The sequence below is a fragment of the Hylobates moloch genome, unplaced genomic scaffold (assembly GCF_009828535.3).
Source record: "Hylobates moloch isolate HMO894 unplaced genomic scaffold, HMol_V3 SCAFFOLD_13, whole genome shotgun sequence".
NCBI classification, from domain to species: domain Eukaryota; kingdom Metazoa; phylum Chordata; class Mammalia; order Primates; family Hylobatidae; genus Hylobates; species Hylobates moloch.
In genome coordinates, this window is record NW_026652288.1 from 71,510,848 (window position 1) to 71,534,139 (window position 23,292).

The window sequence follows — 23,292 nt, forward strand, 5'->3', positions numbered from 1 at the left end:
GCTACAAAGAGAATAAAATACCTAGGAATAGAGCTAACAATGGAAGTGAAGGACCTCTTTAAGGAGAATTATAAACCACTGCTCAAGGAAATTGGGGAGGACACAAATAAATGGAAAAACATTCCATGCATATGGATAAGAAGAATCAATATCGTGAAAATGGCCATACTGTCCAAAGTAATTTATAGATTCAGTCCTATTCCCATTAAACTACCATTGAAAGGAACTTAAACAAATTTACAAGAAAAAAAACCCCATTAAAAAGTGAGCAAAAGACATAGGCACTTCTCAAAAGAAGACATTTATGTGGCCAAGAAACATGTGAAAAAAAGCTCAATGTCACTGATTATTAAATAAATGCAAATCAAAACCACAGTGAGATACCATCTCACACCAGTCAGAATGGCGATTATTAAAAAGTCAAGAAACAACAGATGCTGGCGAGGCTGTGGAGAAATAGGAAGGCTTTTACACTGTTGGTGGGACTGTAAACTAGTTCAACCATTGTGGAAGACAGTGTGATGATTCCTCAAAGACCTAGAACCAGAAAGGTAACCGCCCAATGGGTTCACCTTGCCCACTGCTAGACAGAGCCAATTTATCAAGACAGGGGAATTGCAGTGGAGAAAGAGTAATTCACACAGAGCCATTGTGCAGGAGACAGAAGTTTTATTATTACTCAAATCAGTCTCCCTAAGCATTCGGGGTCAGAGTTTTTAAAGATAATTTGGCGGGCAGGGGCTTGGGAAGTGGGGAGTGCTGATTGGTCAGGTTGGAGATGGAATCGTAGGGGGTCAAAGTGAGTTTTTCTTGCTGTCTTCTGTTTCTGGGTGGGATGGCAGAACTGGTTGAGCCAGATTACCGGTCTAGGTGGTCTCAGCTGATCCATCAAGTACAGGGTCTGAAAAATATCTCAAGCACTGATCTTAGGTTTTACAGTAGTGATGTTCTCCCCAGGAGGAATTTGGGGAGGTTCAGACTCTTGGAGCCAGAGGTTGCATGACCCCTGAACTGTAATTTCTAATCCTGTAGCTAATTTGTTAGTCCTGCAAAGGCAGACTGGTCCCCAGGTGAGAAAGGGGTCTTTTTGGGAAAGGACTGTTGTCCATTTTGTTTCAGAGTCAAACCATGAACTAAATTCCTTCCCAAAGTTAGTTTGGCCTATGACCAGGAATAAACAAGGACAGCTTAAAGGTTAGAAGCAAGATGGAGTTGGTTAGGTCTTATTTCCTTCACTGGCATAATTTCCTCAACTATAATTTTGCAAAGGCGGTTTTAGAAATACCATTAGATCCAGCTATCCCATTATTGGGTATAAACCCAAAGGAATATAAATAAATCATTCTATTATAAAGATACATGCACATATATGTTCATTGCAACACTATTCGCAATAGCAAAGACATGGAATCAACCCAAATGCCCATCAATGATAGGCTGGATAAAGAAAATGTGGTACATATACAGCATGGAATACTATGCAGCCATAAAAAGGAATGAGATCATGTCCTTTGCAGAGACATGGATGGAGCTTGAAGCTATGATCCTCAGCAAACTAAAACAGGAACAGAAAACCAAACACCACATGTTCTCACTTATAAGTGGGAGCTGAACAATGAGAACACATGGACACGGGGAGGGGAACAACACACACTGGGGTCTGTTGTGGGGGCACAGGGGTAGGGAGAGCATCAGAATAAATAGCTAATACCTAGGCGACAGGGCTTAATATTCTAGATGATGGGTTGAAAGGTGCAGCAAACCACCATGGCACATGTTTACCTATGTAAGAAACCTGCTTATGGGGGCCCCAGGCTTCAGACCCTTCACAGAACCCTTAGGGTGTCTGCTTCATAGGGTGTCTTCGTAGCTCTTGGCATCCTCATTTTCCCTCCTGATGTCAGCCATGTGGTTCCCCCTGCCCTGCACATATATCCTGGAACTTTAAAATAAAAAATAAAACAATAAAAATTTTAAAAAATGACCTGAATAGACATTTCTATAAGAAGACATACAGTTATATGAAAAATATGCTCAAAATCACTAATCATTAGAGAAACCACAATGAAATGTCACCTCACACCTGTAACAATGGCTAGTGTCAAAAAGATGGAAGATAACAAGTGTTGGCAAGAATGTGGAGAAAAGGGAACCCCTCCTGTACACTGCTGGTGAGAATGTAAATTAGTACTGCCATTATGAAAAACTGAATGGAGGCTACTTGAAACACTCAAAACAGAATTACCGTATGATCCAGCAACCTCACTTGCGAGTATTTACCCCCCAAATTTAAAGTCGGTTTGTCAAAGAAATATCTGCACTCTCATGTTCATTGTAGCATTATTCATTTGGCTGGAATTAGAGAACATTATGCTAAGTGAGATAAGCCAGGCACAGAAAGATAACTATCTCATGTTCTTACTTTACGTGGCATTGAAAACCACTGAACTCATAGAAGTGACAATAAAATGGTAGTTACCAGAGTCTGGGGCAACCACCCTTCTACATTCTGACTATAAATTTGACTACTCTAGATACTTCACGTAAGTGAGATAGTACAGTATTTGCCTTTTTTTGTGATTGGCTTATTTCACTTAGTTTAATGTCCTCCAGGTTCATCTACGTTGTAGAATGAAAGAAACACCTATTTACTATCTCACAGTTTTCTGTAGGTCAGAAGTGCAGACGGAGGGCAGCGGGTATGGAATAGTGGAGGAGGTTGCGCATGTGTCGGGGAAATATGTATTTGAGAGCTCCCTGTACTGTCCACTCAATTTTGCTGTGAACCTAAAACTGGCATTAAAAAAAACTATTAAAAAAGAAAGATGTGTTGCTAAGTGACATGGGAAGCAGGGTGCTCATTACAACCGACCCTGCTTCCTTTCCTGCACCCAAGGCTCCCAGGACAGCTCGCTGTGCTTCCTCCATCCTTCCAGCAGCACCTACCTCCAAATTGGAATCTAAAGTGGGAGTTACCTCTTGACTTTCACTCTTCTCTTTCTTAATTATTTCCTTCTCTTTCTTTCATTTCTTGGCACTAATACATGTAAAGCAATTGTGAATAATACATGACAATAGAATTGAGCAATTAGGTTTTAGGAGTTCACAGAAAGGAACAATTAGGAAAGACCCACGGTGGAATTAAACTATAAGCTTGACCTTGATAGAAGGATGACATTTTACTAATCAGACAGAAGACAGCATACATGTCAGACCCAGGCAGCATCTTGGGCAAAGGCCCAGAGGCGGGACACTGGAGAGGCAGGCCTGAAAAGAGAGATAGTGGAGAGTACTAAGATGGAAGTTTGAATAGGAAGGATGGGGCTGGAGAGCCAGGCAGCATTCAGAGTTGACTTAGTAAGACATGGAAAGGCGTGGAAGGTTTTATGGTGATTAAAGGCCTCTTTCAAGTAGATTAGTTAGGCGATGGAATGACAGGGTGGCTGGACAGTGGAGGCTACCTAGCAGGCTGTTCTGGAAATTCAACCTGTACGAGCCAGCACTGGTCTCCTTCTTAACCACCTGAAATGTGTCTGATCCATGACATCCCTAGATATGATTTCCTCACTATGTCTGGGTAATCTGGGCCACATCATGTTCTGCTCATTTTCTTAAAGTTTCTAAACTTTCTAAAAATCACTTTCATTCGCAGTATTTCTTGTCATTCATTGTTCAAACTGGTACACATATATGTATCTCAAATATATATATGTATCTTATCCTTTTAAGCTCAAAATTTTACTTTCCATTTCACAAAATTGGTTATTACTTCTGAATTAGCCCTTAATTTCCTTATACCATCTCACTTTCTCATCTCTCCAAGCTTTTTTTTTCCTGCCTCAATAACTTTTCTCCTCATTTAATTATCTAAACATATACTATCTTTACGTTCTTTTTCTACCTGGCTTAGTTTAGAGGTAAGCATTTCTGTTGCCTGATCATCAAACTCACTAAAGTATACAATGACAGATGGTTTTTTTCTTCCCAATGTTGTTTCCACTTAATTTATGTCATCTATGATTCATAGATCATCTCAGAATAAAAACAGGATATTTTCCTCATTCGAATAAGAGAATTCAAGCATTGTCCCTTATGTTATATGACTAACCCACATTTCCCTGGGCCATCGTGACAAAACAGCAATGTGTGGCTCAGTCTTTATTAGTAAAATATGGGGACCCCAGGCCTCAGACCCTTCACAGAACTCTTAGGGTATCTGCTTCAGAGGGTGTCTTCCTAGCTCCTGGCATCCTCATTTTCTCTCCTAATATCAGCCATGTGATTCCCCCTGCCCTGACATCCCCCTGCACACCCAACAGTGGCACATGCATAGTTGCTTCTTAATTGCGTTCTCAATGGCTTTCTTGCCACCCTTCTCTCCCAGCGTGCCCTCTTCCTGAGCCCTGAAGCACATGTTCCTTGTGCTCTGGTTTACAGGGGCTCTGTTCTTTATTGCCCCTTTCCAGGAAGAAAGCATGAGTCCCAAGGCTGGGCTGAGCAGCAGTCATAGGGACACCTCACTGTGCTGCCTCACTACACTGCCTCATGGCTCAGAGGAATGTATACTTTGGGTACATTCTTCCAATGCGCTTAGATTAAGCATGTGCACCTTAACTCTCATCTCAGGGAACAAACAGAATCATGAATTACTTTGAGTGATTCAGATAGCTTATTCCATAAGCTTTGGACATTTTTAGATAGTTTCTACTATCTAATCCTGTCTTTGAGAAATTTGAAAACATTTCTCCAACCTTCCTATTTCTTACACCCTCCCTAGATGCTATACTTACGGTCTCAGTGTGTCCAGGAATGTGCATCAAAACCACCAGCTCTGTCAGCTCCCAAATACCATCAAAATATCCAAATGTCCAATGTACAAATATTAGCTCTCACTCATTCATTGAAAATTATATTTTTAGCATCTCCTCTGTGCTGGGCATTGTTCTCAGCACTTGGATTATAGCAGTAAACAGGGCAGACAAAATCTCTGCTCTCAGAAAATGTATGTTTTCATAGAAGAGAGTTAACAGATAAATAATTTCAGAGAGTAATAAGTACTGTGAAGAAAATAATACAAGCTAATACGATAGACAGTTATAAGGATGGTGAAGGAGGCCTCCTTGAAGAGGTTTTACCGGAGACCTCCATGATAAGAGGGAGGCAGTCAAGAGATGTCCTAGGCAGAGAATACTCCAAGCAGGAGAAAGATTAAGCGGAAAGACCTTGGCAGAATTGGAAGCAGGAGCACCAGTGAGCCTGGAGTGTAATATAAATGGGGGATGGGGAGTGAGGGGAATGAGGGGTGAGATAAGAGAGGTAAAGGTCATATTACCTAGGGCCTTGTAAGGTAAAGAGATTGGATTTTGAGTACTACAAGAAGCCATTGAAAAGTTTAACCAGTGGAAGATCATGATCTGATTTAAGTCTTTTAAAAAAGTGAGGTATAATTCACATAACTTTAGTATTTTAAAGTGTACGTTTCACTGGTTCTTAGTATTTCACAATGCATGTATCCATCATCACAAATTTCAGAATATTTTTATCATTCCCCCACACAAACCCTGTACCTCTTAACCGTTACTCCCCATTCTACCTTCCCCTCAGCCCCTGGCAACCACTAATTTACTTTTGGTCTCTATGGATTTGCCTGTCCCGGCCATTTCATAAATAGACTCATACAGCCTATTGCGCCTGTTTTCTTTCATTTATCATAATGTCTTCAAGGTTTATTCATGTTGCAGCATGTAACAGTACTTTATTCCTTTTCTATGGCAGAATAATATTTCATTGTGTGTATATACCACATTTTGTTTATCCATTCATCAGTTAATGAGCGTTTAGGCTGTTCCACTTTTTGGCTATTATGAATAATACTTGTATAAATATTCAAATATAAGTTTTTATATAAACATATGCTTTCATTTCTCTTGGGTACATAACTAGGGCTGGAATTGCTCGGTTATATGGTAACTTTATGTTTAACTTTTTGAGGAACTGCCAAACTCTTTTCCAAAGTAGCTGTACCATTTTATATTCCCACCAGCAATGTATGATGGTTCCAGTTTCTCCATATCATGGACAACATTTGTTATTTTCTGTTTTTGTGTTTATAGCCATCCTAGTAGGTGTAAAGTGTTATCTCATTGTAGTTTTAATTTGCATTTCCCTAATGACTAATGGTGTTGAGAATTATTTCATGTGCTTATTGTTTTATGTATGTCTTCTTTGGAGATATTTCCATGCAAGTCCTTTCCCCACTTTAAAATATAATGTTTTTATTGTTGAGTTGTAAGAGTTCTTTATATATTCAGCATACTTGGCCCTTATGAGATATATGATTTATAAAATTTTTCTCCCATTCTGTGAGTTGTCTTTTCACTTCCTTGTTAGCACCCTTTCACCTTATGTAAGTTTTTAAAAGATCACTATGTAGCAGCTATGTAGAAGATGGACTGTTGAGACAAGAAGAGGAACAGGGAGATGAATTGGAAACTATTGTGGTAATCCAGACAAGAAGATAATGGCTTGGATAGCAGACAAGGTTCTGGCTTTAAATTATTATTGCCAGCTCTAGATAGGCAGTGTTAAATCAGCTGTCTGAAACTTAATTCCACGTTATATTGTTTTGAGTCCAAGAGAGAAAATAGTGGCACAACTATTTGTGAAGCTTGTCTATAGAATCAGGGGTCAGTCCTATCATGTGGTCTCAAGTGGCTCTGGACTTGTTATATAAATTCTGACCATAGCTTTAGATTTTGGAGAACCAAATAGCAAATCCCAACCACAAAAGATGGGAAATTTTATTAGTAAATTTATGAATAAATGAATGGAATGGGCAGAAATGGAAATTCTTAAGGTAAAGAGAATATGCCATTTTCTTGGGTTGAGGTAGAAAAACAACTCAAAGGCCGTGCCTGGACCATTCATCCCAAGTAATGAAGTTTTTTCAGGAAATTGAGGAGGAATTGGGTGGATTTGAAACTTATACTTCAGTCTGACTATAAGACCAGAGGAAGTGGGAAAATAAAAATAAAATAAAAGAAGACAAGATGATTAGCTGGAGGGGGAATAAACTTTTCTTAGGAAACAGAGTGTTTAGTTGGAGATGAATCATCTAGGAAGGTCAATATGAGCTCTTGGAGGTCAGGATGGATATGCCACCCAAAAGCAGTAGGAGGTGTAAACACCTAATTGTTCATAAAGAAGAATTTAGAAAAGGTGAAGATGTTTTAACTATTATTAGCGCAGGAGTAGTGACTGGGCCCAGTGAAAACAAATGAAAAGGGATAAGATCTCTGAGTGAATCCCTTTGTCTGCAAGAAGCCAGATCCAGAAACAAACTGAGAGGCTCTCCTGAAAGGTGCAGATGAAGAATCCATAGTAAGAGCAATTGGAACAACTTTTTGACTACTGGTGTGGTTATACCAAGTGGTCACAAATAATGTAGGGAGATTTGAGTGGGGAAGACCAGGTACATAAGCATAAAATATTTAAATAGTTGCCAAATGGTTAGATTCAGAGACGGACAGTTAATGCAGATGGTGCCTGTTCTATGAGGACACCTGTCAGAGAAATTTATAAGGTTGGCATTTTAAGGAAGGCACAGTAGATATGAAAAATATAAATGGAGAGCCAGACAGAACAATAATCAGCCAAGTCTGGGCCTAGATTGGATGTTGGTTTGATGGGATAATATCTCCCAGGTGAGTCATTCCTGCAATGGTGGGAGAAAGTCACTAAGATTTGTTTGAATAGTGTAGCTTTTGGTAGCCCTCGACTTTATTGATTTCGTATCTTTCACTAAGGTGGAGCCCTACACATCAAACCTAGATGAATATGTTAGGAAAACTATTTTCTGAGCCAGAAGGCAAAGAGAAAATAGAGAGGAAGGAAGGAAGGCCCTCAATCCTAGCCCTACATGTGTTAGAAATCAACCCAATTAAGAAGTAGTTTAAATTTTTAGAAATTCAACTGGGTCTTTCTTGAAAGGAAAGGGTAACAGCAGAGGGAATGAAGCACCAGAGGCATATATTAGAACTTCACTTAAAGATACACCAGGCAGCAATGCTACTTAAGGCCTGGAATATTTAAAAAATGGAGGAAAGATGGTAAATCAAGGAATCTATTGGAGGGGAATTGATTCTCATAAACCACTAGAAACAAGCTGTGAAGGATTAACAGTCATTCAGTTGGGAAATCTGCTAAGGTTGATTCTTCAGCTGAATCAAATGTGATGACTAGGCAAAAATCCCTTCCCTAAACAGATTTTATAGCCCTACGCAATTTCACAGCAAGCGTAAATGAAGCACCCTTTGTGGCTCAGGCCTGAAAAGGTCTGCTCACAGGTTGCTGATGAGGCTCACATTCAGTTCTGCTCTGGGGTGCCAGAAACAGGGATTCAAAGGGAAAATGAAAAATTAGATTATGAATAAGTAGAAAGGTGGGGGTGCCTGTGATGATTAGTACTGAGTGTCAACTTGATTGGAATGAAGTATGCAAAGTATTGATCCTGGGTGTGTCTGTGAGGGTGTTGCTAAAGGAGATTAACATTTGAGTCAGTGGGCTGGGAAAGGCAGACCCACCATTAATCTGGGTGGGCACCATCTAATCAGCTGCCAGTGCCCCTAGAATATAAAGCAGGCAGAAAAATGTGAAAAGTCAGCCTACATCTTTCTCCCGTGGTGGATGCTTCCTGCCCTCGAACATTGGACTTCAAGTTCTTCAGCTTTGGGACTCCGACTGGCTTCCTTGCTCCTCAGCTTGCAGACGGCCTACTGTGGAACCTCGTGAGCATGTGAGTTTAATACTCCTTAATAAACTCCCCTTGAGATATGTATATCTATCTATCCTATTAGTTCTAATATATATATCCTATTAGTTCTGTCCCTCTAGAGAACCCTAACTAATACACGTCTCAAATAAAGCCTGGTGATTTGGGCTGACACAAGTTCAAGTTTTTAACTTTGCAAGAAGATTATGATGTCTCAAATGCTACTATCTTGGAAACAAGGCTATTTGCAGATCCCCACCACCTTCCTCCAGCCTCACCCCTAGATATATAGATATATGGTATCAAAATTAACTACTAAATGGGAGGTTGATCCTGAGATTCACTGTAAATTCAGAGACTGTGAACTTCAGATAACTATCCCAGACCGACTCGCGTCATTGAGAGGTTAAGCCAAGTTATTTGTTTTTGGTCTGACCTGCTTCCATCCAGTACCAATGAATCTCTGCTGGGGTCTTTGACGATACTAACTCTGGGCTCTGGAATTGTATATTATATGATAGCAAGATTGGCTTGTTTTCTGGATTTGGTGGGTCAGGGGCCCATGCTGGGATAGTCTTCTGTATTCTATTAAGTCTTGGAGCCTTTAAACACAGGACATAGTAGAGATGCATCCAACTGCTAAAGTCCTAAAGGACCTACATACGTTCCATAGAAGATAGCCCAGGTTGCAGCTGCCTACTCCCCACCGACTGCCCCAGACCCTCCTAGCTGAGACTAGGCAAAGTATTAGTAAGAAATTGAAGAGGATAAAGTTTAAACTTCAATTTCTTTGGGTTTTTAACTCCCAAGTGCATGAGAATGTGATTTTGGACTTTAATTCTTTTGACCTCTAAAATCCTTGGACTAATTTACATGGAGATTTAATTTTTAACTTTAATTTCCTCCCGGGAAAATCCATCTAAGAAGGCAATTAATATTCAAATCTGGGACTTTGTTTGTTGTTGGCAGTTTTATTATTGGAGTATTTTTATATTGTTATTTTAACCATTGCCAAACTTAGATAATGTGGCTGGACATAGTTTGGGAAAGGAAATAAAATAGAGAAATAATTTTCAGTTTGGATGCAGGTTTTAGAATTAATTTAATCAATGTGCTATTCTGGCCCATTTTAGAGTCCATGGGGTTAAAAATAAAACACTGCCCACCAGCATCCCTGAACAGCCGTGGTTGGTGTTGGAGGAATAATTTTTTGAAGATGGGATGATGATTGCCTGAGTAGATTTTTAATCTTGTGCCCCATGGAGGGAAGCCATGCCACTAGTTAATGGTTAAGCAAATGGGGCAAGAGAACAAAAATTGGGGGAATTTTAGAGGAGGGTAATCTTCTTTCCTATAACTTGCTTATAACCTTCCTGCCTCTTTACTCATCATCACTCACTCCTCCCAGAACTTGTCAGACTTTCAGCCTGTACAGGCAATGCCAGCATGCTCCTCCTACAACCTCCCTCCTCAAGATCTGTCTACCTGTATCCAAAATGTGTAGTCTGCCCTATACCTCTGCTGCAAGTACTACAGGAGCAGGCACTCTCTGCCCTGCACAGTGAAGTCTGTGGTGGTCCATGCCACCTGGGGCTGGGTGGGAAGCCTGTCTAGCTGTGAGTTCACTATTAGGATGTCTTCTTACCTACAGACAGAAGAATGAGCTGTCAATATTAGCGCTAATACTGATAAAGGTAATATTTTGACCTCCGTTTGTCTCCATTTGTCTGACTTTTGTGTCTATTTTCAGTTGGTTCTTAACTGGAGATGGGAATGTAAGTGTTAATTATTAAGCCCTCTTTATTAGGATTACTATAAATTTTTTGAGATAGACCTGATAGGGCTTGCCAAGTTAGAATTAATTTGAGCTAGTTAATTAAAATTAATTAGAGCTAATTCAGTGTGGGTTATGAGGAAAAATGACAAATCAAAGATGATTTTTAGGTTTTTGGCTTAAGTCACTAAGTAAATAGTGGTTCTATTTAATGATGTAAAAGCCCTAATTCTGAGGTTAGAGGTGTACATGTGGTGAGAATGATGTGCATGTGTCAGGGGAGGGTATATATGCGGTGAGTGATTTTTGGGGAGGAGGGTATAAATACAGGGACAATGGCTTAGTCAGGATGAGATGGCTTGGGGGCAGGGAGAATAAGCCAGAGGCCATTGATTTAGTTCCACATAAGAGATAAGGGCTTTACGTAGGGTACTGGAAATAGAGAAAGGGGATTTAAGGTTGGAGACATTTAGGAGGTAGAATTAATGGAACTTGGTGACCTGTTGGATATGGATAGAGGGATGTGAAGAGGGAGTTGAGAGAGAATCCAAGGTTTCAAGTTTATGGACTTTCTCACCTAACTTAAACATTAGGTAGTTACATAAAGCTGTTCATTTGATAGATTCTGCCATTTTGAATGTGACAACTCTTTCAGCCACAATAAAAACATGCAGGGTATAGAGAAAGGCATATGGAAGGATAAACTTCTCTAGAGCCTAAGTCTTTGGTTCAAGAGCAAACAAAAATCCCACAACTATTCAAAACCTTTGAAAGCAGCAGCTAAGGTGGATCTTTTGGTTGTGGTGGTCTTGATTTTATTAATAGACATGATACACTATATCAGGGATCAGTAAACTTTTTCTGTAAGGAACCAGATAGTAAATATCTTAGGCTTTGTGGAACGTGGTCACTGTTGCAACTACTGTATTTTGTTATTTTAGTGCAAAAGCAGTCATAGACAACAGGGTAATGAATGGGCATAACTTTTCTCATAAAACAGTCAGTGGGCTGGATTTGGCTTACAGGCCATAAACACAGTTTGCTAAACTTCATAACAATACCTTATATGAGTGGTGAGGTTGCCTTTCCCTCATCCCTTACTAGAGGGCAATGTCCAGTCCAAAGACTAGTTAATAAAAGGAGGCCTTGCAATGTTATACAAGGTTGGGAGGGAAGTGGTGCTCTTTTGATTGATGAGTTACAGCAGCAAGGGGAATATGACTCCCATACATGGACCTGTTGAAAGCTGTTGGCAGGAGATTAACTCTCCAGTGCAAGACGCATGACTTTTTTAATGGGCTGGACAAAGAAGAGAGGGGGAAGAAAAAAGAAAACAAATTTATCCAGGTAGTGTTTTTCTGACCACATCTCTATCTTCAGGGTATAAACCTTCCCTCTCCTCCCAACCAGTAGCAGGAACAGGTGGAAGAATGGTTATGACTCCTAGCCTGTGCCAGGGACTGACAGGATTTCCAGGTCACAGGAGGAGGCCAAAGGCTTGCTAATACTGGGGAAGGGCCACATCTAAAGAGGGAGGGTAGGGATAACATAGGGGAAGAGAGAAGGGAAAGCACTGAGGGCAGGGGAGAAGAGGGTGGTGTGATAAGAGACAAGAGGTCTGGAAGAACACTTTCCATTGCCAAGGAAACATTCATGGGGGAATATCATCAAGGTCTGACCAGTGAGGCCTATGCTCACAGATTATGCTCAGAGATGAAGCAGTTCAATAAGGAGGGCAATGATGAACTTCTTTCCATTACCAGATTTATACAGATTGGAATTTGTCTCAGAATTCTTAAGAACTGTTTGACTCTAGTGTGTTTGTGTGTGTTCACTTGGCCCAAGAAGGGGCTTAGACCCCTGGCCCTACCAATTAATAACCTGAGACACTGAATGATATAAATGAAAACGAGAGAAGCTGAGAAAATTTGGATGTGATACACAATTATACAACTACAGAACTGCAAAGGACTGTAAGAGAGTATCTGACCTAGTCTTATGCCTTTAGAAAAGTTAGTCTTTTTTAATGATATGCCTAACAAAAGACCAGGCATTCTCTTTCAATAATCCTTTCTGATATTTTCACTCTGGCAGCCTGGAAGCTCTCCTTTATATCCAATAGAAATCTCTCCTACTTCACTTTCATTTTCTCTTATTCGATATGTGATATAGACAAAATCAAACCAAACCATTTTTTTCAAGAACATTTTATAGTCATTCAGACATAGTAGAGTATCATTTATTAGGATGTTTGAACACTGGGAATAGCCAAACAACAGATGGTAATGATGTTTCCCTCTGCCAGTGTTGGCCCAGTATTCCAGATCACACCGTGCAGACAGGGTGGTGCAGATTATAATGGACAAATAGAAAATAACTTTGTCAGTGGCTACTCCAGGTGAAAAAAGTCTCATACATTTAAAAAAAAGTTCCTTTGCTACTGAGCAAAAAAAAACTCACTGTTGTTCAGGCCAAAATAGATATTCAGAAAGGACAAGGGCTACAAAAGCAAACTGACATTGATGAATCTGTTCAAATGAGTGTTGCATTCACCTCTCCTTTAGTTTTGCTAGAAGCAATTTCAACAAATCGTGTTAGCAATTTTCTCATACTTCTCTCTGCAGACAACAATTTCACACTAAATAAAAATGGTTTACTTTTTGTATTATTGCATACTTCTTTTTGGGGGGTTATTTTAAGGAAACTAATTTGCATTATGAATTTTTTTTTAGTGTGAGAATTGAAAAGCATAAACTTTTTGTTGTTTTTGTCATCACTCAATATTTAGGGTTTTTTACAACGTGCCACATTTTTTTTTGTTGTTGCTGTTGCCTTCAAGTAAACTAGATATCTTTGCTTAATGCCGAATGACAATAAATCCTTGATTCATGTTATATATAATCTACTTTTGGTGGTGGTGTTGTTGTTAGAGATAAGGTGTCACTTTGTTGTCCAGGCTGGAGTACAGTGGCACAGTCACAGCTCACTGTAACCTCAAACTTCTGGGCTCAAGAGATCCTCCCGTTTTGACCTCCAGAGCAGCTAGGACTACAGGCACATGCCAACATGCCTGTCTAATTTTTTAATTTTTTTTTTTTGTAGAGACAAGGTCTTGCTGTGTTATCCAGCTTGGTCTCAAACTCCTGGGCTCAAGCGATCCTCCTGCTTTGGACTCTCAAAGTGCTGAGATTACAGGCATTAGCTACTGTGCCTGGCATTTACTTTTATGGAATAAAATGTTTTTCTAAGACATACAAGGCTTTAAACTTTAAATAAATAAGTATTTATTTATTTAGATTGTTAAAAAACATTCTGTTTTAGATACTATTGTGTATTATTACGCCATGCTAGACTATACCATATAACAAATTGGCCCTCAAATCTCAGTGGCCTAACATAACCGAGGTTTATTTCTTGTTCATGTTATGTTTTATTTGGATCAGTAGGGGGCTGTCTTCCACACAGTCTTTCAAGGACCAGGGCTGATGGAAGCTCTTACACTTTATAGCTGCGTCATCTGGAACAGGAGGCCCCCATGGTGGCTGCAGCTGCAGAAGTGAGAGCTACAGAGTCATACTCTTAAATGCTTTGGTCTTGACGTGACACTCATGGCATTTGCTCACTAAAAGATCTTTTATTACCAAAATGTCGCTTTGCAGTTAAGATAAAGTCTCAACATTCACTTAATCCAGAATCTTCTGGTTGAATAATCTTCTCTATAAAAATGTCATCCTTCATTCACCTCTTCTTAGGCAAATCCTCGTGTTGTTAGCCTTTCTATCTGTCAGCATTTTTAGTTGCAGACAGAAAACTCAACTCTAGCTCATTTAAATGGGACGAGACTTATTAAGGGAGACTAGAAAGACTGATAATCATTGGAAAGGTAAAAAACAGGTCCTAGACTGAGCCAGAACCAAACTTGCAACAAATGCAATGAGGAAGCTACTGCTCCCACTGCTGACCCCAGAACCATGACCTCTGGAACAGCCTGGGACAGCAGAATAGATGTCGGGAATCTGCCTATTTTTGGGGGTAGTTTTTCACCAGGTGCAACTAGAGCCAGAAACTAAGTTATAGGACCTAATTCTTGACTCTAGAGGCTAGAAAGATTAAGGAATGTTAAGTTTTTAGAATTTACTTTGGGAAGACAGTATACATACACAATGTGCCAGAGGCTGGGGGACGAAAGAGGAATGGACAGTTATTGTTTAATTGGTACAGAGTTTCATTTAGGAGGATGAAAAAGTTCTGAAGATGAATGGTGGTAATGGCAGCTCAACACTGTGAATGTACTTAATGCCACTGAACTCTATGCTTAAAAGTGGTTAAAGTGGTAAATTTTAAGTTATTTATATTTTACCACAATAAAAAATTTAAATAAAGAAGTCATAACAGAAAAAAAAGAAAGCTAAAAAAAGCCTTCACTCTTTAGAAAAAGGAAATTTAGTATGTATCATCCATGCTGGCAGTTAGCCTTCCTTTACATAATGTCAGATAATTTTTTAAAATTCCAGATTCATTTATCTATGTCATCATAAACTTAAAGTAGTTTCTAATAATTACATAGAGCAAAATTCTGTTTTGTTAAGTTATACCAAAAGAGAAAAAAAGAATCACACAAACTATAAACTTAAGAGAAATCTAGTCATTCGTTTGAAATACGTGTATTGAGCACTCACAATGTCGAAGAATGCCAGGCCCTGTGTGAACACAAAGATGTATAATACATGATTCTCCTAAGGAGGAGACATTTAAGTTCTCTTATAAGGATTTTTTTTAAAAGCAGCAGTATGTTGGACTGCCTTTTAAGTCTTAATATTTAAAGGTACTAAAAGAATATTGAATTGGTAGTCAAGAGACGTGAGTTTTATTCACAATTCTAGCACTGTGTTATTTTGAACAAGTTACTCAAACTCTCTTGGCCTCCATTTCCTTATCTGTAAGGAGAAGTTATTAGACTAGGTGAGAGCTCAGATTTTTCATCTTGAACATCCTAAAAATACATGAAATATCCCACAGGTTGTCTCTCAGTGTTTCTGTGTCAAAAAAGAATAAACACACACACCCCCCTCCCACACACACACACCAATGATATTTGCATTGAGAAAATGTGTAAAGTGGGTATCCTATATAAAATTCATGAAATACTAATATCACCTTAAAAGCTATGATTAAAAGAACAATTATTCATTAAGAGTGATCTATAACAGTTGTAGTCTTGATCTGCTTAGAGTCTTTCAAAGTGTTAATGAACCACTGGACAAGATTTTTTCAAATAGGATCATTTAGTCTTATAATTAGGTAATGGACTCAGCTAAAAGAGGGCGGTTACTATTTTTAAGGGCCTAATGGACAGCCGAGCTCTGAACAAAGCACTCTTCAAATGTAATCTCATTTAATCCGTGTAGCAACCCAATGAAGAAGGTATTATCTTGTTTTATAGGTGAGGAAATGGAAACTTAAGGGTTAAGTAATTTGTCAAAAGCCATATAGCTTGCAAGTGGCAGAGCCAGTTTTCCAACCCAGGTCTGTCTGACTCCAGAGGCCAATGCTTTCCATCACAACCTGTTTTAATTAATATTTCTCTGAATTTAATTAATATTGATTTTCCTCTTATTATATCAGTTATATCTTATGTGAACTAATTTCTCATATCCTGGTCATTATTTTTGGGTGTGGCTGAACCCAGCAAATCATTCCAGGGAACCCAGGTGATTTTCAAAATAATTAAAGTTTAGGCTGGGTGTGGTGGCTTAAACCTGTAATCACAGCACTTTGGGATCTGTTTTGTAGATCTTTCTCTGAATTTAATTAATATTCATTTTCCTCTTATTATGATAATCACATCTTATTTGAACTAATTTCTCATATCCTGGTCATGATTTTTGGGTGTGGCTGAACCCAGCAAATCGTGAAGGGAACCCAGGTGATTTTCAAAATAATTAAAGTTTAGGCCGAGCGTGGTGGCTTAAACCTGTAATCCCAGCACTTTGGGAGGCCGTGTATTAAGGAGGGTTGCTTGAGCCCAGGAGTTTGAGACCAGGCTGGGCAATATGGTGAGACCCTGACTTTATAAAAAATTTTAAAAAATCAGCTGGGCATGGTGGTGCACACATTTGGTCCCAGCTACTTGGGAGGCTAAGGTGGGAGGATCACTTGAACCCAGGAGGTGGAGGTTTCAGTGAGCCATGTTTGCACCATTGCACTCCAGCTAGGCAACACAGCGAGTACCTATCTCAAAAAAAATAAAAAAAAAAACTTAAAATAACTTCTTAGTTAAATCATTTGGCTATTTTGGGAAAACTTATTTTTAAAAAAATCTAAGCTGCTGGTAAAAATAGTAATCTTGCCTATTAAAAATACGTATATATGCATATACACATATATATGCAAATATATAGAGGGCATCATTATTTCAGTCATAAATAATTTCCTACATATTCTAAGACTTCCCATATTTCTTTCTAAAATGAGGAAAAGAAGAGCTTTCCCACCATCCCCTACTTGCTCAAGAGCATCTGAGCCAAAATTTCTTTCTGAGTCTCAGTCATTCTTGGATATATCCTAAAGTAGTTTCTTTTTTATTTTTTCTTCCAAGTTTCTTTTGAAGGATATCCCTTTCTATGTATTTATGTAAAGATGGGGTCTTGCTATGTTGGCCAGGCTTGTCATGAACTCCTGGCCTCAAGCAATCCTCCTGCCTTTGCCCACCAAAGTCCTGGGATTGCAGGTGTGAGCCACTACATACAGCCAGATATCCCATTTTTAATCATTATTATTTAGCATGTAACTAGAACATCAGGCTTATAAAGCCTTTTGTAATTATTATCCAATAAATTCTTCCAGCAGCTTCTGGGGAGACCAACATTTTACAAAAAAGCAAAATGAGATGTAGATATATTAATTTATTTGGCCAGAGTGAAACAGTGCCTTTCTATAGACATAGCCAAGGGACAGCTGGAGCAGTCTTGGATTATTAAGACAGAAATTCTGCTCCTGGAATGATAACATTTAATGTTGTACTGGTTTTATAATTGCAGAACAGCCTGCTTCACTTTGCAAATGAGCCAGTGATAGAGGTATCTTAAGAAAAAAATAGAGAGTTCCCAATTTGCTACCCAGAATGAATTCACCTGATTTTCCAGTGATTTTCAAGTGTTTGCCCTTAAGTAAATTGATAAAAGGCTGCTTTTGTTCTTCATTCTTCTTTTTAATTTTTGTATTGATTTAAAAATGATAGACATAATGCTGTTTTGTGTACAACAGGCTTCCTTGACACCATTTTAGCTTGCTCTTTTAATTCTTGTATTAACATGAAGCTTGATGCTAAATCAGAAGTATGAGAGAGAAGTGGCAGCTCTCCCCGTAAATGGATGTCCTCCTGTATTTGACTTCTAGACAGATCCACCTGAACATAGGTCCCTGTTATTAAATCAATATTTTCTGATTCACTTTACTGTTCTCTCTTGGCAAAATGACTTCCGTCTTTTAACCTTTCTGATGACTAAGCTGAATGTGTCTTTGGTTTGGATGAATAATTATATAGCTTAATGAAGGTAGTAAATCTTTGCTATATGGCTAGTAAATAACACCGTGGTATTTTATATTTGATTTCTTGATGCTTCAAATTTAGAGTTAATAAGCAGACTCTCCAGCATCATATTATAAATAAAATGCCAACTTTATTTAAAATTTTATGTTGTCATATGATAATTTGACAATAATTTTGAATAGCAACAAAGGAAATGAAACACCAGCAGAATCTATTTCAGAAGGTGTGTCATCCTGTACATTTAGAATCAGAAAAAATAAAACTCCAGGAACAGAGGAACTAGTATGTTTTATTAGGTAAAATCTGAATCATAGTCTCCAGATTGATTCAATGGTAATTTTACAGATGCGGTATGTACTAATTTTTATGAAGTATAATTTAGAAATTTGGGAAGATAGATAATTAACATTACTTAGCAATTATTGACAGCCACCTTTGTAATTAATTTTTCTCTAAACTGTTCTTTAAGGCTGTTTTCTGAAAATTAATTAGGATGTATTATTTAGTTAGTTTAATTTAATATTTTAAATTAAATTACCTCTTTAAAAATATTTACTTAAGGCCAGGTTTCTTGGAAAATTCAGATTAAATGGAAATAAATTTATGCAGCTGAGAAGTTTAACATATATGTTATATGTATGTATGTATATATATGTCATAAATAAATATGAATTCGAACACTTCTGTTTGAACACTCTAATGTGATATACTTCAGTCTTTATGGAATTAATTGGGAAAGAAATTGAATTAGTAAAATGATGTTTCTGCCACTAGACTAGTCAGTTGACTCATTTCTTGGCAGGGGAAGTGAGGCTGCCCACATGAAGTAGTCACTGGACTGGGACCTAGAATGTCTGGGTCCAGACCTTGGCTCTGTTGATGATGAGTTACTTAATGTCTGTGTATCAGATCCCACACATAAAATGTTATAATGATATTTTTACACTTAGGCAGATTGCGAAGGATATTTTATCAAGTGCTTATAAAATGCTCTGAAGTCTACAAATCCTGAATGTTATTAGATCACAATATTTAGGGTAGATAGAACATTAGATAGCTGCTTTCTCATTACCATCATATATGAATGGATTTCTTAGGATTGGGAAACTTACTTAGCTAAATATAGAGCCCAGTTGCTGGTGTTTGGAGGAAAAACTTCTATGTTGGACTCACTGAGAAATAGTGTGTCAGTCTCTAATGAAACTTGGATATAGACTTGTATGCCCTACTTGACTTTATTTATTTTGGTTTTCTGGAGATTTCGTGATCAAATTATAAACTTCAAATTTTTTTTTTAACTTCAACTTATTTATTTTAATATTACCTTGGTACTGTCTAGCCCTTAAGGGCAGGGAGATATTTGCTTGAACCCAATCACAGAAATGTAAATGGTTTCATTACATATTGTTTTAATGATGTCCCTTTTATTACCAATGCTGTGATTATTATATCACCAATTGTTGGGAACTCTAGGTTTTTAGTTGACCTGGTTACATGGATTTTACCATTTTTCCCCAAAAGGTGACAGTCCCAGGAATGACTTTTCCTCTCTAAAACATGGTTACAGACGTAATTTCTTTAATAGTCCTCTAAGAATCTCCAAAGTAAAACAAACAAAAGGACTAACACAAAACCTCAAACTCCTCAATATCAGTAGGTTCGTAAAATTATACGATCATTAAAGTTCTTCTAGGTCCAAAGAACTATAATTCTACAATTTAAAGTTGGAAAAAAAACCCTCCTGGCAGTTTCCTCTGCTCCCCGCACCGGTGGATAATAACCACGGATAGTCTGCAGCATTATGGTATCTGCAGTGTTGTGCCAGGACATGTGCATTGAGGAGAGCCCTGGGGTGCTGGGGAACAATGACAGATCACAGGAGGGCTCAAGGGCTGGAAGAATTTTTATTTCCAGGTAAGAGAGGCCTAAGCTAGGGTGAGGCAAGTGAGGCATCTTGGGTACAAAATTAAAGGAGACAGTCACTCTCGGGGTCAGCTTGAGAGTGAGTGCCCCCTTAAACTTTGTTCCCCAGAAGCCTCGGCCTTGGGAAAAGTCTTAATAAGGCTAGTGCCAGCGGATAGGCAACCAGCCACAACCTAGGAGTTTTGAAGCAGTGAGTGTGAGTTGGAGAAGCCAATCAAATCAAATGAAGAGCGAGGTGGAGTTCTTTGGTTTTTGCTGCATACTGTTTCTGGCCTTGGAGCACTAAATTCCAGCATCTTCCCACTCTGAATGGCCTCCCCTTATCTCCCACTCTCTCAGGGCACCCATGAAGAGGGAAGGAAAATTCTAGGGGTCAACATGGAGACAGCAGAGAAGAATTAAGGCATAGGGGGAAAAAAGTAAGGTCAGAATGAACAGTGTGCACAGAGGCTTGGCCCTGGGGTTCCTCCTAGGTCAGCAATCTCTCTGGTTGCTTGGGCATGGGTCCTTGAAGGAGCCCACACTGCCGGGTGACTTTAAAGCCCCTGCTCTTGGAGGAACCCTTTCACGCTCTTGGTAATTACTGCTCCCTTTGCACAGATCCAGGTAGCCAGACCTGTGTTTTCAATTCACAAAACTGAACTTAAAATCTCTATTACTGAACTTGAAATCTCTATTTCAAGCTTCCATTCTGTCTGATAACAGAAATATAGTTCAGTAGATTGCAGGTAATCGTCTGTTTTTTAAAGAATAACTTCCGATAAACTCCATCAATTCAGACTTTCCCCTTTCCCCTTCATCTCCCTAGGTGGCATCTAAGTTCCAGCAGATATGGGGTGAAGTGTTGGATTCCTGACCCCCAATGCCCCTCCAGGCTGGCATTTGCTGCTAATGTCCCCATTGTCCAGTCATCAGTTCTAGTGCCTGTAGCTCCCTTATCCTGACTCTAGTGGTTCTCCCTGAGCCACATCCTCACCCCTCTTAGGGAAATGGGAAGCTGTTGAGTGTTCTCTTGTGACCCTCTGGAGCTGTGGAGACTTAGGGGGCTGTCTTAGACACATCTGGTTGCCCCTTCTTCTCTTCTTTCCTGTTTACCCTGGCCCTACTTGAGAAGTGGTGACTCCTCCCACAATTGCTCACCCCTGGGGCCTCAGCCAAATCTTGGAGTCACTCTCTCATTTGACCCTTCCCTCTCTTCAGCTTGGAGAATTATCTAACCCTTCACTGTTTAATATAGTAGCCACTAGTCACATGTGGCTACTGAGCTATTGAAATGTGGTTAGTCCAAATGGAGATGTACTGAGAGTGAGAATGCACACCAATTTCAAAGACTTAGTATGAAGCATAGATTGTGAAATATTGATAATTTCATGTTGAGATGGTATTTTCGAAATGTTGAATTAAATAAAGTATAGCATTACAATTAATTTCACTTATTTTACTTTTTAAAAAATGTGGTCACTAGAAAAATTTAAATTGCGCTGTTTTGCTTTTGGACAGAGCTGATCTAACAAGTATAAGGAAGTGTTAGGGACTGGCTTGTGTCTCCCCCTACCCACCCAATTCATATGTTGAAATCCTAACCCCCCATGTGACTGTATTTGGAGATATGACCTGTGAGGAGGTAATTAAAGTTAACTGAGCTTGCAAGGGTAGGACCCTAATCCATAGAACTGTTGTCCTTATGAGAAGAGGAAGAGATACCAGGAGCTTATGGTGTGTACAGGAAAACCCACCTGAGGACACAGCAATGAGACATCTGTCTGCAAGCCAGGAAGAGAAGCCTCACCAGAAACCAACCCTGCCGACACCTTAACCTTGGACTCCCAGGCTTCAGAGCTGAGAGAGGGTAAATTTCTGTTGCTGAAGCCACCTAGTCTCTGGTATTCTGTTGTGGCAGCCCTAGCAGACTAATACAGGAAGGAAAACTCACTCTGATATTATGTATTCTCCCCAAATTAAATGTTTATAGCATTAATTTTAGCATGTGTTCCTCAAAAACCCATTCTTAGTCTATTGTCTGTGCCAGGAATTTAAAAAAATTATTTTGAAATTCAAAAGCAGAGTGAAAATGGATTCTATTGTTTTCTATTGTCTATTGTGACCTTCCTTTCCCAAGGCCATAGAAGCAGCTACCCTCTGCTGTCTGAAGTTGAGGGAGGAGTTACATAGCAAAAGGGAAATATGGAGAATGAAAAACACATTGGCTAATATCAAAATATCCCTCAGTGATAGCAGTACATTTTGCCTTACCCTATGCTATCAAAAATCAGGAGAATCTGATTTTATTTATCATTCATTAATTTGTTATGTATTCATTGCCTACAGATTGATTTTGTGTACTTTAGTGTGAATAGACAGCATTTGCATGTCTGAAAATTTCAGGTCTTTAATTTCATAATGAAAGATATTTCTGTGAAAGGAATTGAAGGTATCATAGAAACTGTGGTAGTGGTAGAGAGGTGGTTGAAGGTACTAAAATCCTGTTGTTCATATCATTATAGTTCAGAAAGTTTCGTTAACTATGGAAGAGACCTTTTTGTCCACCCTCAGCACAGATTCTACTTTGCTAGAAGCCCTATAGTTCCTGATGTAATGCATGTGGCACACACAGAGTCAGTCTTGGCTTCCAGCCTAGATAGTATACATGGTGGTCCCTGGGGGACAGCAGAGGGCCAGAAAGGCAAGTCTTGCACTTGGAAGAACATGACCAGCTCATTTCATCCTTTGTACTTCTCTGATGCACTATGTATAACTGGGTCTGTTACTGACCTCACTGCATTATGCATGTTTTTTTTACTCTTCTGTGAACCTCTAGAGGGCAGGGAAATACAGCTTTCATCTCTAAATATTCCTTTGCACAATGCCTAGCATATAGTAAATGCATGATAAAAGTGTTTGGAATTTTATAAAATGAATGCATAAATCCAACAACCTCTGCTCTCAAATCCTCACTTCAGATGTTCTCCTACCACTTATTTCTGTTGGCCTGGGTATTGCAGATAATCTTACTTCTGTTCTTTTAAAAATCATTTCTGATAAAGTCTATCAATTCAGAATTTCCCCTTTCTCCTTTGTCTGCCTAGCTGGCATCTAAGTTTTGGGAGACATGGGGTAAAGTGTTGGGTTCTTGACCTCCTCCAGGTCAAGCAGCTTTCTCCAGCTCCTTTAATCCTAACCAACGTATTCTCTTATTTATACAAATTCTTTTAAAAAAAAGTGTTTAGGAGGGGAAGAGCAAGATGGGGGAATAGAAGCCTAGACCATTTATCC